Genomic DNA, 17,222 nt, shown 5'->3' with positions numbered 1-17,222 from the left:
GATTACATTCCAGAGGTTTCCAATGGGGTTCAGGTCTGGAGATTGGGCTGCCCATGACAGGGTTTTGTTGTGGTGGTCTCTTAATTTTTGACAGAGCTGTATTGTTTTGTCTGTGGCACTTCCTGGGTCAAATTGTTTCTTACATAAGTACTAGGAGTCATAAACACAATTCACACTGTTAATTAGTCCAAAAGTTAATTTCCAGTGTACGTAACAAAGCTTTAACCATGGTCGAAAAATAAAATGGTAAAGTGCTTTCAGATGTAATGTGAAACCACAGTTACATTAACAACACTGATGACAGTTAATGCATTTCTGAAACTTCCACACAGCTCTTACAAACCATTACGGCAGAAATATCGGTTTATGAAAAATTAATAAAGTCAGTAGAAAATGGAACTTAGCATCTGCACAAGCTATTTACTCAGAATCACCCAGAATTAATTATTCCTTCTGCTTGGTAGTAATGAGTTTTACATTAAAATGTATATACTATTATAATAACTGTGCAAAATACCCAAGGAATGACGCTAAAGGCTGTGTTCTTAGAGAATATATTAGTTAATGTGTTATATATTTAAATTGGCTCTAAGGTTAATGGTGACATTTGTCATAGTATAGAACGATGTTGATTCTTACGTTAAACGTATGGGATGTAGAGTATTTAGCGGAAAAAAGAAGTCGTTCTATATTCATAGTTTCTTAAGTTGATAAAAGACGCTTGTCCATCAAGCTCAACCTTTCTCGGACCTAGATGTATGATTTAGAGGAAAGCAGTGCATTGAAAGTATAATGGATGACATGTCATTGTGGTGTCCTCATGATAAAGGTCATATAACTGCCGTCAGCAATTTTTGAACAAAATAGTCTGAATCTTGATGACAATGCATGTCCATAGGAAATGAAGACAAAAAAACCTCAAATTGTCTGTTATTGGTCCATTGGTTCAAAAGCGTGTTAAAAAAAATTGTAGAAATTTAGAAAAATAATGTCCTACACTATCTAGTATTACAGCTTATCAAATGGGGCTGAGCTGCAACTCCAAACGTAGCCTACAGGCAACAGTGGCACTGTATCTGGTAGTAAACTCGATTTTCTTATATTTTTCAAATCTCATAAAACCCTTTTGAAAATTACTTAAAGGGAATGTATCTTTTTTTTTTATTAATAAGTATTTGTGATGAAATGTATGTCTATAAATTCATTAAAAAAAATTAAATTTTGATTAACATTTAATTCTTCCACTAATGACTGCCCCTTGTTTTTGCATCTTTGAAATCAGTGGACATCGCTTAAACAAAGGGCACAGTAGAGTAGGGACGATCTCTGACCCTATCTTTTAGGCCACGTTCACATATTCAGTATTTGGTCAGTATTTTACATCAGTATTTGTAACCGGTTGAAAAATCCAGAAGTGGTGACGTGTTTCTATTATACTTTTGCTCTGATTGATCCACTCCTGATGTAAAATACTGACCATATACTGTTAGTGTGAACGTGGCTTACATTGTGACTGTATCACCTTTGAACTGTGCTTTCATCTTGGCATGCGTAGCTCAGTCTGTAGTTTGCTATTGGTAGAGCTTGGCGTCATGTTTGAGTCGCCCATCATGATGCGCCAGGCTCCACTGCTTGCTCGGCCTGGACTTACAACCAAAGTAATTTTGACAGTGTCGGCAACTTTGGCCTTGGGCAATGCAGGCTTACGTCTAATAGAAGGGCTGTGCCGGTGGATAGTGGAGCAGCTCAGCACAGCTTGTGCTCAAGAACGAGTGGCTGGTATTGGATCTAAAAGGGCCACAGCAGGGTAGAAATACTGTGTTGATCTCAGTAATTATACTCTTCTATCATGGACACACTTGTGTATAAGGCTATGTGCCCACGTTCAGGATTGTTAGCAGAATTTTCTGATCAAAACAGGACTCCTTTCAAAGGAAATCTGCTTGCGTTTTTCTTGTGTTTTTTTCCAGAGTGTCCCAATACAATAATATAGCTGCAAATTCACAGATTTTCCGCAAAATTAATGAACATGCTGCGTTTTTTTCCAACAATGCGTTTTTTTTTGTGGGAAAAAACGCAGCATGGGCACAAAAATTGCGGAATGCATTAAAATAATGGGATGCTTAATGTAAGCATTTTTGCAGTGGAAAACCGCTGCAAAATGCTAAAAAAAAGCTAACAATCCTGAACTTGGGCACAAAGCCTTACAGTGTAGTCACCAACAAAATGGCACTGCAGTGTCATTCCAAATGAAATTCTCCTTTCTCATTTTCTGTACAGCCAGACAGAGAGGGGGGTGCTGCCCACTTCTGCTGCAATTGAAATGCAACTTTACCTCACTATTGCTTTTCTATACAAATGTGAGCAATTGCTCCCTCTAGTGTAAAACAATGGAAAATATTAAATATTATTTTTTATATATATTCAAAAATGTGAAAAATTTAGCAAATAGAAAGAATTATGAGAAAATCATATTTAAAGCATTTCATTATATATATATATATATATATATATATATATACACAAATATATATATATATATATATATATATATATATATATATATATATATATATAATTAATATGTATATTAATACTCAGTATATATATATATATATATATATATATATATATATATATATATATATATATGTATGTATATATAATTATTCTTTAAGACTTTCTTTGAGTCATTTTTCTTATCTAAAGACAAATTAAATTAACAATGCAACTGTATTATATAAGTAATAATAATAGTATGTTGTTAAAAGTGTAGATTATCTGTTTGTGGCTGGTGCCTGCATTGTGTAAATAATATCCAATATACAGTAAATGGCCTTCATACCATACTCTGGGACCTCTATGTACGTGTATAAAGTAATTGTATTGTGGGAATATGAAAACCTATTTCTTGGTCAAGAAACATGACATGGCCATAATGAAAAATCTGGACTCACAAGCAAGGGTGAAAAGTTATTTGCTTTAAAGGGACTCTGTAACCCCCTCCAGCCGTTATAAACTAAAAGAGCCACCTTGTGCAGCAGTAATGCTGCATTCTAACAAGGTGGCTCTTTTAGTTTGTGGTGCAGTTATAGCCAAAATAAAGCGTTTTATAATTTCACCAAAATACCTCTCTTTAGCCCTGGAGGCAGGTCTTAACCCCTCTGCTGCAACCGCCACACTTCAGTCACTCAAATCTTCTTCGGCGCCGGGCGCCGCCCCCTCCGTCCTATTTTCCACTCAAATCCGGTGCCTGCACTGTTTAGTACTGGCTGGGGCAGGCGCAGTAAGCATCTGGCCGTCTGACCTCACATGCAGTCTTGCAGACTGCGCCTGTGCGGCCAGTGCGGCTACCCAGCTTGTGAATCCCAGCCCCGCACTGTGCATAATGCATAACACACTGAGGAGATTGGGATTCACAAGCTGGGTGGCCGCACTGGCCGCACAGGTGCAGTCTGCAAGACTGCCTGTGAGGTCAGATGGCCAGAGCTCACTGCGCCTGCCCCAGCCAGTACTAAACAGCACAGGCACCGGATTTGAGTGGAAAACAGTGCGGAGGGGGTGGCGCCCGGCGCAGAAGAAGATTTGAGTGACTGAAGTGTGGCGGTTGCAGCAGAGGGGTTAAGACCTGCCTCCAGGGCTAAAGAGAGGTATTTTGGCGAAATTATAAAACGCTTTATTTTGGCTATAACTGCACCACAAACTAAAAGAGCCACCTTGTTAGAATGCAGCATTACTGCTGCACAAGGTGGCTCTTTTAGTTTATAACGGCTGGAGGGGGTGGCAGAGTCCCTTTAACTAGAAGTCCAAGTCCATGTGTTCATACATGTATATTGGAAGATTCAGATTCTGCACCACATTAACTATTTTCTATGCCATATCTAATTATGATAGATAGATAGATAGATAGATAGATAGATAGATAGATAGATAGATAGATAGATAGATAGATAGATCTGCATCAATGCAATCTGAGGTTGATCACTCTGTATGGCAGAATAGATAATAGGGTAGGTTGCACAACCTTAATGGGCGGTATGAATTTGTGTATGGTGCTTATTCCTCTGGAGCCAACCACAGAGCTCCTGCAAATCTGTAGTACCATATTTTGCCCTTAATAAGACACACTGGATTATAAGACGCACCTCAAATTTTGAAGAAAAAATAGGAAAAAAACTTGCTTTAATAAAATGGTGGTGCTTCTTACAATACATGCATCCTATTGCTTACCGAGGCTGGTGGCTACAGTAAAGTGAGGTCCCAGGGTCGCTGCTGGCAGAGTCAGGAGTGGGGAGATGCTGCAGACTCCATATTGGGAGAAAGGGGTGTTCAGATGTGCAACACTGTGGGTGTTCTGTGGTGCGGGGGCTCCGCCGACATTTTGTGATAGCCCAGAGCTAACGTACTTCAATGGTTTACATTGTGGTGGACTCTGGGAAAATGGCTACTGGGGGTGGCACATGAGCAGATGGAGATCTTGGTGTTAGGGTTAGCGGAACGCGCCAAGTAATAGAGAGATTAATATGAGGTGCGTTCGCAGCCCGAGGTCCATCGTGCAGAGATACCTGCTGCAAAGTAATGGCGGATGGACACTGAGCTCACACGTTGGTTAAACTTCACCCCGTGTGAAATGTAAGTGACCTCTGTTGCTTCACAGAGTCGCGCTGTACACAGAAAACTATTACCCTACCTAGGGTTGTGCTTGCTCTGGAACTCTTCTGTGCTAACCGCACACATGAAGGAACAAGATGCTAAGCCAAGGCTAATTGCCCCCACAGACGCTAGCTGCCTGCCTGAGTGTACATTCCCAAATCTAAACAGACTCACACCACTTATATACAGTGTGGTAGAGTATCCACTGGCAACTTCCAAGCACAAATAATAATAGCGCATGGCCGTGCAGCCATGCAAACCTTTTATAGTTGTAGCTCTTCCTAGTGGACCAATAGCAGCGGCTACAGGACCTGAACGTGTGACCCCCGACCTCCAATGAGAGGTCTTCCCTTGGGCATGCTCAGAAGGAGAAAAGTAGAAAAGCAGGACTTAGTCACAGGAGCGCCTGCTCACCTCCGAACAGTACTGGTTACAATGGCTGAACCTGGAAGGGCAGCAGTAACCAAATGTGCAGCATCTGTCCGAGCCAGGCGCTGGGACTGACATCTCTGCTGAGCAGGCTCCACTGCGGCTGGAGAAGAATGGGAAACCGCAGCGGACATGGTTCGAGATTCCCCCTGTGCAGCGGCAGGAACTCGACACCTAACACTTGGTGCTGAGATCTCATCTCCTGAGATCTTGGTGCTGAGATCTCCATCTGTGCATGTGCTGCCCTCGGCAGCCATTTTCATAGAGTCCACCACAATGTAAACAATGAAAGTGTGGGGGCTCTGGGCTTTCACAAAATGCTGGCAGAGCCCCTGCACCAGCGAGCACCAGCAGTGCCGCACCTACAAATATCCCCTCATCTGAGCCTGCGGCCTGCAGCAACACACCACTCTTGCCTCCTGCAGCAGCGACCCTGGGACCCTGCTCCACCGAGGCCGGTAAGGTATTTTCGAATTATAAGACGCACTCCCATTTTCCCCCCAAATTTGGTGGAAAAAGTACCTCTTATAATCCCAAAAAATAAGGTAAATGAAAGTATGGAATGGCTCACATGGAGTTGTTTAATTTCCATTCAGAATATTTCATATCCATAGATTACCTAGCAGACAGTATGAAAAAATATAACATTTCGGATGACACGCTGCTTATGTTACACAACACTTGGTCCTGGATTGCCTTTTTGCTCTGGGACCTTTCTAAATTTGAGAGTATTTTCCACTATAGACACATCCGATGAGGGGCATTTACCAGAAGTCTAAAGTTTTTTCATACCGTCGTTGATATAATCTATGGATATGAGATATGCTGAATAAATCGTAATTAAGCATTTCAGCATGAATTGGAAGGTTATTCCCATCCCCAAGATCATATGCTAATATGTAGTAGGTGTAATATTAATAATATTAGCAAATATCTTCAATCAGAAGTATAGTATAGTTCTTGGATATGTTGCCTACCACATGTGCACGGTATTGCAATAGCTTATGTATCCATGGTTACGACCACTCATATAGTGACAGTTAGTAAGTTAGCTGCTAGTGGTCGTAACCATGGATGTTTAAGCTACTGCAATGCCCTGCACATTGGGTAAACGCCAAAGCAAATCAGTAGAACTAAACTACATTTCTAATTGGAGGTATTTACTAATTTTATTACATTATTACACCTACTACATATTGGGATAGGATCTTGGAAATGGGAATATCCACTTTAAGGTGTGCTGTTCCTTCTTTTAATTTACTCTGTATGAGAAAAGTCTTCTTCCATTTGTGTGAAAATTGGACACAGGTGTCAGGATTCATCAATGTATAATACAACCTGTGATTGGTGGGGTTTCAACCCTAGGAACTCCGCCAGCCAGCAGAAAGCATGGCCCAATTGAATATAGCTGGGATCTATTACCGGGACATGTGTATACATGGATGAGCCATTGTACTTGGAAAAAGGTATCTTAAAAAATGTCTGTTTATTTACATAAGCCATTTTTTCCCCCAAAATGTTTTTACAATTGTGGCATTGAGGTCTGAAATTTTGAGATAAAAAAGGCAAGCCCTTTTAAGTTCTAGAACAATGATGCAGCCACAACCTATGCATCTTCTAGCTACATCCGTGTGGTTATACCGTTTATAGATGGGTAGAAGTGCCTCTCTAAAGTAACTGCTGCAGTAAACGTTCTAATTATATATTTGTGAGAAATGTATAGAATGTTAATTACCTTAAATTTTCACACTCAATGTGTAGAAATCTATTAATATAAATCATGAGTTATATAGGGAAGGGTTCATTAATTTTTCCCTTGTATTTAGCAATTATGAAGTAAAAAAAGAAACCCTGACTTTTTATTATACTCAATTTGTTAGATTCCACTTGGGAATTTGCAAATTGCTTTCTGTACATTTATTATATCCCCTGAGGAATGTATTGAAAAATAATTAAATCTGCAGGATATAGTTTCTGCTGTTTGCATATTTTTAATTCCTGGATCTAGGCATCCCAGAAATTCCTGTTCTCATTAGTTCTAAACATTTTAAAAGAAAGAAAAAACACATACAGCAGCCTACATTGTAAAAAATGTGCAAATATGAATAATAACACAAAGCAAGTCTCAGTGTAAAGTCATTTTGGATTAAAATAAAGCTGTAAACAAAACTGACTTTACATCTGTTACTACAACAAAAATGTAATTGTTTCATCTATCTATCTATCTATTTATCAATCTATCTATCAAACTATCTATCAAACTATCTATTATCTATCAATCTGTCTATCAAACTATCTATCAATCTATCAAACTATCTATCTATCTATCTATCTATCTATCTATCTACCTATCAAACTATCTATCATATATCTATTATCTATCTATTAATCTATCTATATTTCTATCTATCAATTTATCTATCAATCTATCATCTATCTATCTTTCTATCTATCTATCAAGCTATCTATCTATCATCTATTATCTATCACCAGGTTTGTCCCATATGTGGTAACGCCAGTACATGTAAGCCCTGATATACAGCATTCTAAAATGCTGTATATATTCCCCCAATCCGGCCTGCAAGACAAGAAAAATACCTTTTTGTAAACCCACCTATGGGGCGGCGTGGTTTGATGGACATCGCTGGTCTTGATCCGGTGCCTCCTCCCTTCTTGCAATCACTGTCCTCCTTCCCTGTTTCATGTGAATGACGAGTCCTACGTCATCCACACAGTGTCCAGCAACACACTCCGGCGCTGGCACACTTCTCTCTGCCCTGTTGAGAGGAAAGTAAAGAGTAAAGTAGTAAATTACTGCAGTGCGCCGGTGCTCTTTGGCCTTTTCCTGCGCATGCGCACTGCAGTACTTTGCTCTGCCTTCGACAGGAGAAGGAGGCACCAGATCAAGACCAGAGAAGTCCATCAGACCAGACTGCTCTGGTAGAAAAGTATAATAGATATTTTTCTTTACTTGCAGGTCGTATTGGGGCATATAAAGGCAAACAGCATACTAAAATGCTGTATATAAGCGTTTACAGCTATTGTCCTTCACCGATTTTCTTGCTTCCTATTATGATGGAAGACTTCACGTGTCATATAGCGTCAAACAATAGACACTGATTAACTTCAGCTCTTGTGCAACCTCTGAACTGGAAGAGAGATAGAGGAGACTGTTTCTGGTTCAGACTAAAAGTGACTGCTGCAGTCAATCAGTGACCGCTGATTGTGTACAGCATTTGCTTGACATTCTGCAAGGAAATGTAAACAAGGGGACCGTTGAGAAACCACCATAATTCTATTCCACTTTTGGCACACTGATAGCATCCCCGCAGAAGAAATGCTAGCACAGACTTCCAGTATCCATTTTTTTCAGATGCTGCACATCTCATATCTTTACAGCATAGACAATTGCCTTCAGATGACCCCAAAGATAAAAGTCTAAGGGGGTCAGATCAGAGACCTTGGTGGCCATTCAACTGGCCCACAATGACCAATCCACTTTCCAGGAAACTGTTCATGTAGGAATGCTCAGACCTGACACCCATAATTGATGGTATGGTGTGGTATATGGGGTACAAAGATAGTGGGGCCATCCTTCATCAATGGAAACCTCAATGCCACTGGATATCTGAAATTGCTACATAATGATGTGTTGCCCTCTTTATGCACTGAAGATGGCACCACGTTCCCTGAATTTGACCTCCTTAGACTAGCATTTCCTCTGCGGTGTGGCTATCAGTGTGTCAAGAGTGGGAGAAGACGGTTGCATTGACAATCCAACACAATGGGCAGCACTTTGAAGACATTTTATGTGGTCATAAACATGTAAATAACTCATGAAATATTAAAGTTATGTTAAAACCAAGCACACCATTGTTTTTTTGTGAAATTCTCAATACGTTTGATGTGTCACATGACCCTCTTCCCATTGGAAAAAATAAAGTTGGATCCAAAATGGCTGACTTCAAAATGGCAGCCATGGTCACCACCCATCTTGAAAAGTTTTCTCCCTCCCACATACTAATATGCCACAAACAATAAGTTGATACCAACAACCATTCCCACTTTATTTAGGTGTATCCATATAAATGGCACACTGCAAAATGTTCAGTTTGTCTGATCTTTCTCTTTATAGGTATATTTTTGAAATGTAAATTGTTCTTTTATTCTATAAACTTTTGACAACATGTCTCTGAATTTCCAAGCAATAAATTTTGTTGTTTTTTTTTGAATAGGAGAAATGGTCAAAATAAAAAACAAAACAAAACAGTGCTTTCAGATTTCAAATAATGCAACGAAAACAAGTTCACAATAATTTAGAAACAACAATACTAAAGTTTTAACTCAAGAAGAGTTCAGAAATCAATTTTTTGTGGAATAACCATGATTTTTAATCACAGCTTTCATGTGTCTTGGCATGCTTTCCACCAGTCTTTCACACTGCTTCTGGTGCAAAAATTTAAGCAGTTCTTCTCTATTTGATGGCTTGTGATTATCCATCATCTTCTTGATTACATTCCAGAGGTTTTCAATGGGGTTCAGTTCTGGAGATGGGGCTGCCCACGATAGGGTTTTGATGTTATGGTCTCTTAATTTCTGCCAGAGCTGTATATATATATATATATATATATATATATATATATATATATATATATATATATATATATATACATTAGTCATAACTAAGGTTAACATAATGGTTAAAGTATCAATAAGAAATTAAAGTTTATTAACATGAGCAAGATCATTGTCAGGTGATTTCACCATAGATCAGCATGACATTTATATCCAGTATAATATACTCATTATCCTTCCATCTGTAATGTGGTAGTTTGATACTTCCATGCCTTTGCCTCCAGCTCATGTATTCTTACTCTGTAATTAATAGGCATTAATTCTTGCTCCTCTCCAAGGTCACCAGCTCATGCCCTCGCTCCCAGGTAAAGCGGCAGGGATTAGTCTGTCTGGTAGAGAAAGCGGCCGTTGAAAATGGCATTCCGTAAGGTGAAGAAGAGTCTGATATATTTCCTCAAAGATGTTCTCATGATAAATAACAAGGGAAAATTCCTCAGCAGCTTGAATTCTTCTTTTGATAATTGTTGAGCTACAGTGAACATTGCTCTCGGTGACACAGAACGCTGGCAGCAGATTTCAGAACAGATGTATTGATTGTAGATTGTAATCAGTTCCATTGTCGACTGTAGAAATATGATTTAGGAAGCACAACAGTGTATAAATCAGTCCGTGTTTTTGCTCTTCATGTAATTGTCTGATAAAACTTCAATCAGTTTCTGTAATTAAACTAATGGTCTAAATTAATTTCCAGATCACTAGTTATTCACTCCAATTTAGAAAACGACATTACATTAAGTCCAATTAATAGGAAGCAAGTTAACGGTTGAATAGAAAAAAATGGACTATAATGGGCTTTTTTTCTCCTGTCTTAAACACCTGTCACATCGAAATAATTTTGCAGGAGTTCATTAGATATATGAATGTGTTGCAGAAACAGTAATGCCTGCATGCGTAGACAGATGGAGGATGGTTCCTGATAGTGAATGGTGCATTATTACTGCAGAATTTCCTATTAGCTTGTATTCCCGGACATGACACTGCGGCTTTTGCACCTTGACAATGATAACTGCAGACTGTCCCCTACAACATACTTCATCTGTAGAATTTTTGGATACCCAAAATGTAGCCAAGCTGACTTTGGAATTTGGCACACCTTAGTAAGATATCACAATTTTGCACGCACTGCACTAACTGTATTTATCTGAAACGTAGCGACTTTCATTGTATAGGTTAAAGCAAACCTGTCACAAGGTTTGACTGATATGAGATGCGGCCACCACCTTTCAGGCCTGATATACAGAATTCTATAATGCTCTTTATTTGCCCTCGGCCTGACCTGAAAGATAAGAAAAAGAGCTTTTATTATACTCACCTGCGGGGTGGTCCTGTCTGACGGGTGTAGCTCTTCTTGGTCCGGTGCCTCTTTTCTTACAATCGCCATTCTCCTTCTTGCTTCATGTGGATGACACATCCTTACATCATCTACACAGTCTTCCCGGCATCGTGCTCATGCTCAGGTGTATTTCTCTGCCCTCTGAGGGCAGAGCAATGTAATGCAGTGCGCAGGCACTGGGAAAGGTCAAAGAGCCCTGGCGCATGCGCACTGCAGTACTTTACACTGTTGTTGTCACAGAAGCGAAGTACATCTGTGCAGAAGGGCAGTGCTGAGGAGATTGTGGATGAAGTATGGAGGCATCATCCAAATGAAGCAAGAAGGACGGCATCACAAAAAGAAGGGAGGCGCTGGACCAAGACGAGCGACACCCCTTAGACTGGACCGCCCCTCAGGTGAGTATAATAAAAGCTCTTTTTGTTATATTTCAAGTCAAATTGGAGGCAGATATGCTGCAATACAGAATGCTGTATATCCAGCCTGAAAGGTGGTGGCCATATCTAATATAAGACAAACCTGGTGACAGGTTTAAATAATTGTGTATTCTGATAGCTAAGATCATATGGAGACAGTGATACATAGTTTTTTTATTACTTAATTTTTAAACTAAGAAATGAGGGTGGTACAATTTGTTTTTATATATGTATTTCTAAAAACATTTATATTTTTAATTTTCACTTTATTTTGGTTACCCTAAGGAAATTAGTGGGCAATCTATAATATATAAATGTGCCAGGCCCTCCGGAGAGACAGCCACTCTTTGCAGTAGCTATCACTTGGGTGAATAAAGTTGGTCCTAAGCAGGTGTCACCCTGACTATCATTCATATGCATATATATATGGTAATAGAAATTGACTAAAGCAGACAAACCCTTATAATGAGTCCATTATCACTGGTCAGTAATGAAGGCAAACAAAAGGAGCTACAAACGATCAAATTTAGCTTTACTATTCTTAAGGTACCGTCACACTAAGCGACTTTGCAGCGAGAATGACGACGATCCATGACGTTGCAGCGTCCTGGTTAGCGATCTCATTGTGTTTGACACGCAGCAGCGATATGGATCCCGCTGTGATATCACTGGTCGGAGCTAGAAGTCCAGAACTTTATTTCGTCGCTGATCACCCGCTGTCATCGCTGGATCGGTGTGTGTGACACCGATCCAGCGATGTGTTCACTTGTAACCAGGGTAAATATCGGGTTACTAAGCGCAGGGCCACGCTTAGTAACCCGATATTTACCCTGGTTACCATTGTAAAAGTAAAAAAAACCTACATACTCACCTTCTGATGTCTGTCACGTCCCCCGCCGGTGGCTTCCCTGCACTGAATGTGTCAGCGCCGGCCGTAAAGCAGAGCACAGCGGTGACGTCACCACTGCTGCCAGTGCTGACACATTCAGTCAGTGCAGGAAGCTCTCGGCAGCAGCGCTTAACCCTGTGGACGCTGGGGGACGTGACAGACATCAGAAGGTGAGTATGTAGTGTTTTTTTTCTACTTTTACAATGGTAACCAGGGTAAATATTGGGTTACTAAGCGCGGCCCTGCACTTAGTAACCCAATGTTTACCCTGGTTACCCGGGTGCTGCAGGGGGACTTCGGCATCGTTGAAGACAGTTTCAACGATGCTGAAGTCGTTCCCCTGATCGTTGGTCGCTGGAGAGAGCTGTCTGTGTGACAGCTCCCCAGCGACCACACAACAACTTACCAACGATCGCATCGCTGGTCGTGATCGTTGGTAAGTCGTTTAGTGTAAAGGTACCCTAAGGGTATGTACACACAGAGTTTATTGAGGAGTTCAAAAACCATGAGGTTTTTTTTTAAGCAGAAAGCTTTTCAGGAAATTCTTCTAGTTTGGATATTTTTTGGCAAGTTTTTCTTTTGCTGCATCATTTCCTCAAAGCAGTTTTGAAGAGTTATGGAAAAGTATTTTTCCTGAAATGCTTTTTGCAGCCTTTTGATTGGATAAGGTTAGTTTGAAAATCCACTTCAAAGTAGTGACATGCACTTTTTTCTTTCCACCAGATGTTTTTCAAAACCTTCACAAAGTGGATTTTCCATAAATATGAATTGGAATCCTGTTCCAAGTATTTTTTAAGCAGTTATTAAGGATGATCTTGGAGAAAATCTGTTCAAAACAACTAATCAAAAAACGCAATATTTTTGATTTATTTATTTTACTCACTTGTATAGCACCATTAATTCCACAGCGCTTACATTATTGGCACTGTCCCCATTGGGTCTCACAATCCAGATTCCCTATCAGTATGTCTTTGAAATGTGGGAGGAAACTGAAGAACCAGGGGGAAACCCATGTAACCACGGTGAGAACATACAAACTCCTTACCGATGTTGTTCTTGGTGGGATTTAAACTCAGGACCCCAGCGCTGCAAAGCAATAGTGCTAACCACTGAGCCTCCGTGCTGCCCTTTAAACATGATCTTAAAATATTCAAATTAATTTACATTTAAGAAACGCTTGTACCAAATAATATTATATTTGATTGAATAAATATTGACTTACAGTGTTTTTTCTGAAAAAGATGTTTTACCCCAAATTAATTAGAGTCTGTCTACAGTTATAGATTCTCTAAAAAAATAATTTGGAAATGCATAAATAGCAATTTAATAATATGTTATTAAAAGGGGACTAGGTCCAGGAAAATGGGGAAGGGCAGAATGGAGAGCTTCGAATTCCCCACTGTTGCTCTGAGTTTCCCTCGGCTTTATGTGAGCTGCATTTTGAAAATATGTAATTCCTATGAAATGAGTAGCTATCTCTATCATATGTGACAGAGACAGGGGAGACACTTTATTTTGTCACATAGATATAATAGATAACCCCTGTTATCCTGGGAGGCTGTTAAGAACAACCCAGCAGAGGCTGATGAGGCATTTGTACATGTCAGTCCTCTAGACACAATTGAATCTCTATAGTATCTGCAAGATACATTTTAATAGACAACATTTCACTCGGTGCTCATATTTTCATATTATTTGGCTGATATTTGATTTCTGTTATATATATTTCTTAACAATCCATTTCTTCGTCTTGCTTCTTCAGTTCTCAGCTTTCTAATAAGATTTTCTCAGTGTGCAGCCAGCCTGCCTTGGAGGTAATTTCAGCATTACAAATACAAATAATAGAGGAAGGTTACATAAGGTCTGCAGTCAAGAGACTGGAAAGACACTCCCCTCAATGAGAGAACATATTCTCTATTCAGACAAAGGTGAATCGAAATTCTCCATGCAGCAATCTGAAAAAAGTTTAACACCTTCCTTACAATAAACCTCAGATTTTTTTTTATATATTTTGATATTTTAAAATAATAAATCATACAATCCAAAAAATAAAATCAGCATAAGGAATAAAAATATAACAGAAATAGTACTCTGAAGCCGTTAAATAGTTATATATTAAAAACAAACTAATAACACTTTTTTTAAAAAAAAAACTTACTTTTCAGCATTTGTTCACCTGTATATAACTTCTGCACATACAGTACAGACTAAAAGTTTGGACACACTTTCTCATTTAAAGATTTTTCTGTATTTTCATTACTATGAAAATTGTACATTCACACTGAAGGCGTCAAAACTATGAATTAACACATGTGGAATCATATACTTAACAAGTATGCCTTCACTTTTTAATAAATCCCCAACAGTGTTACCAGCAAAGCACCCCCACACCATCACACCTCCTCCTCCATGCTTCACGGTGGGAACCAGGCATGTAGAGTTCATCCGTCCACCTTTTCTGCGTCGCACAAAGACACGGTGGTTGGAAACAAAGATCTCAAATTTGGACTCATCAGACCAAAGCACAGATTTCCACTGGTCTAATGTCCATTCCTTGTGTTCTTTAGCCCAAATAAGTCTCTTCTGCTTGTTGCCTGTCTTTAGCAGTGGTTTCCTAGCAGCAATTTTACCACGAAGGACTCCTGTTAACAGTTGTTGTAGAGATGTGTCTGCTTTTAGAACTCTTTGTGGCATTGACCTGGTCTCTAATCTGAGCTGCTGTTAACCTGCGATTTCTGTGGCTGGTGACTCGGATAAATTTATCCTCAGAAGCAGAGGTGACTCTTGGTCTTCCTTTCCTGGAGCGGCCCTCATGTGGGCCAGTTTCTTTGTAGCACTTGATGGTTTTTGCCACTGCACTTGGGGACACTTTCTAAGTTTTCCCATTTTTTCGAACTGACTGACCTTCATTTCTTAAAGTAATAATGGCCACTCATTTTTCTTTACTTAGCTGCTTTTTTCTTGTCATAATGCAAATTCTATCAGTCTATTCGGTAGGACTATCAGCTGTGTATCCACCAGACTTCTGCACAACACATCTGATGGTCCCAACCCCATTTATAAGGCAAGAAATCCCACTTATTAAATTTGACAGGGCACACCTGTGAAGTGAAAACCATTCCCGGTAACTTCCTCTTGAAGCTCAACAAGAGAATGCCAAGAGTGTGCAAAGCAGTCATCAAAGCAAAAGGTGGCTACTTTGAAGAATCTAGAATATAAGACATAATTTCAGTTGTTTCACACTTTTTTTGTTAAGTTTATAATTCCATATGTGTTAATTCATAGTTTTGATGCCTTCAGTGTGAATGTACAATTTTCATAGTCATGAAAATACAGAAAAATCTTTAAATGAGAAGGTGTGTCCAAACTTTTGGTCTGTACTGTATATTAGTGTGCAAAAGTTTTAGGCAGGTGTGGAAAAAATGCTGAAAAGTAAGAATGATGTAAAAAAAAATACAACTTTTATAGTATATTTTCTATGAATTAATACAATTTAAAGTGAATGGACTGCACTCCATTCTTTCAGAGCCTCTTTGTAAGACAAATTGTGATTGTTTTGTCGTATTTCTAAAAATTACAGTTATTAAAAAAAAATGAATAGGCAAAAGAAAACTCTGGGTCAAATCAATACTTGGTGTGATTATCCTTTGCCTTCGAAACAGTATCAGAAGATCAGTTCTTCTAGGTAAACCTAAATCATTTTTGGAAAGACCTCGACAGGGACTTTGTTCCAAACATGTTGCCGAACTAACCACAGATCTTCTGTGGATGCTGCTTGTGTAAATCCTTCAGTTTCCTCATGTATTCCCAGACAGACACAATAATGTTTAGATTAGGGCTCTGTGGGGGCCATATCATCACTTCCAGGACTCCAGGAAGATAGTTTCTAATAGCATTAGCTTTATGGTTGGGGTCTTTGTCCTGCTGTAGAATAAGTTAAGAATATTAATAAAAAGAGCCGGTCTGATTCCTCCCAGATGTTAATGCATGATGGATAAGCATCTGAAGGTATTTCTCAGCACTGAAGATACTGAAAATGGGCAAAGAAATCTGGCCATAGCATTGGTCCCCATAGAAGAATTGTGGCCAAAGATAAACCATTAACATGGAAACAAGTCCAAGTGATTCAACTATGCATAAAAACATAGGAACTGAGGCTCAGAAAAATCACAGCAGGTGATCTGGACTGATAAGTGAAAATGTGACATTATGGATGCAAAAAAAGGCAGTTTGTTCATGAAGGTCTAGAGAGTGGTATAATAATGAATGCTTGCAGGCAATATTTGATCTTCATGAAAGTTCCTTGCAACTTTGGGGCTACATGTAAGCTCAAGGAATGGGGAATTTAGTCACGACTAATGGTTGAGAATGTTGAGAATTACAGGCACTTATTTGTCTAGCATGTAATACCATATGAGAGGTGTCTGACTGGTTCAACATTTATTTTGCTGCAGGTTGCTGACCCCCAAATGGTTATTAAAAACAAGGTGACCTAAAGGTGATATATATATATATATATATATATATATATATATATATATATACACTCACTGGCCACTTTATTAGGTACACCTGTCCAACTTCTTGTTAACACTTAATTTCTAATCAGCCAATCACATGGCGGCAACTCAGTGCATTTAGGCATGTAGACATGGTCAAGACAATCTCCTGCAGTTCAAACCGAGCATCAGTATGGGGAAGAAAGGTGATTTGAGTGCCTTTGAACGTGGCATGGTTGTTGGTGCCAGAAGGGCTGGTCTGAGTATTTCAGAAACTGCTGATCTACTGGGATTTTCACGCACAACCATCTCTAGGGTTTACAGAGAATGGTCCGAAAAAGAAAAAAAATCCAGTGAGCGGCAGTTCTGTG

At 39.3% G+C, this 17,222-nt stretch overlaps 1 protein-coding gene across 16 annotated transcripts in view; it reads left to right on the top strand.

Moving 5' to 3' along the window:
* RBFOX1 (RNA binding fox-1 homolog 1) overlaps positions 1–17,222 on the top strand; it is a 957,869-nt gene that overhangs the window by 738,711 nt on the left and 201,936 nt on the right. The gene's annotated exons all lie outside the window — the stretch shown is intronic.

The sequence above is a fragment of the Ranitomeya variabilis genome, chromosome 7 (genome assembly GCF_051348905.1).
Source record: "Ranitomeya variabilis isolate aRanVar5 chromosome 7, aRanVar5.hap1, whole genome shotgun sequence".
Lineage (NCBI taxonomy): Eukaryota > Metazoa > Chordata > Amphibia > Anura > Dendrobatidae > Ranitomeya > Ranitomeya variabilis.
The sequence above is the reverse complement of the archived record's forward strand: the minus strand, read 5'-3'. Positions and strand labels throughout refer to the sequence as shown.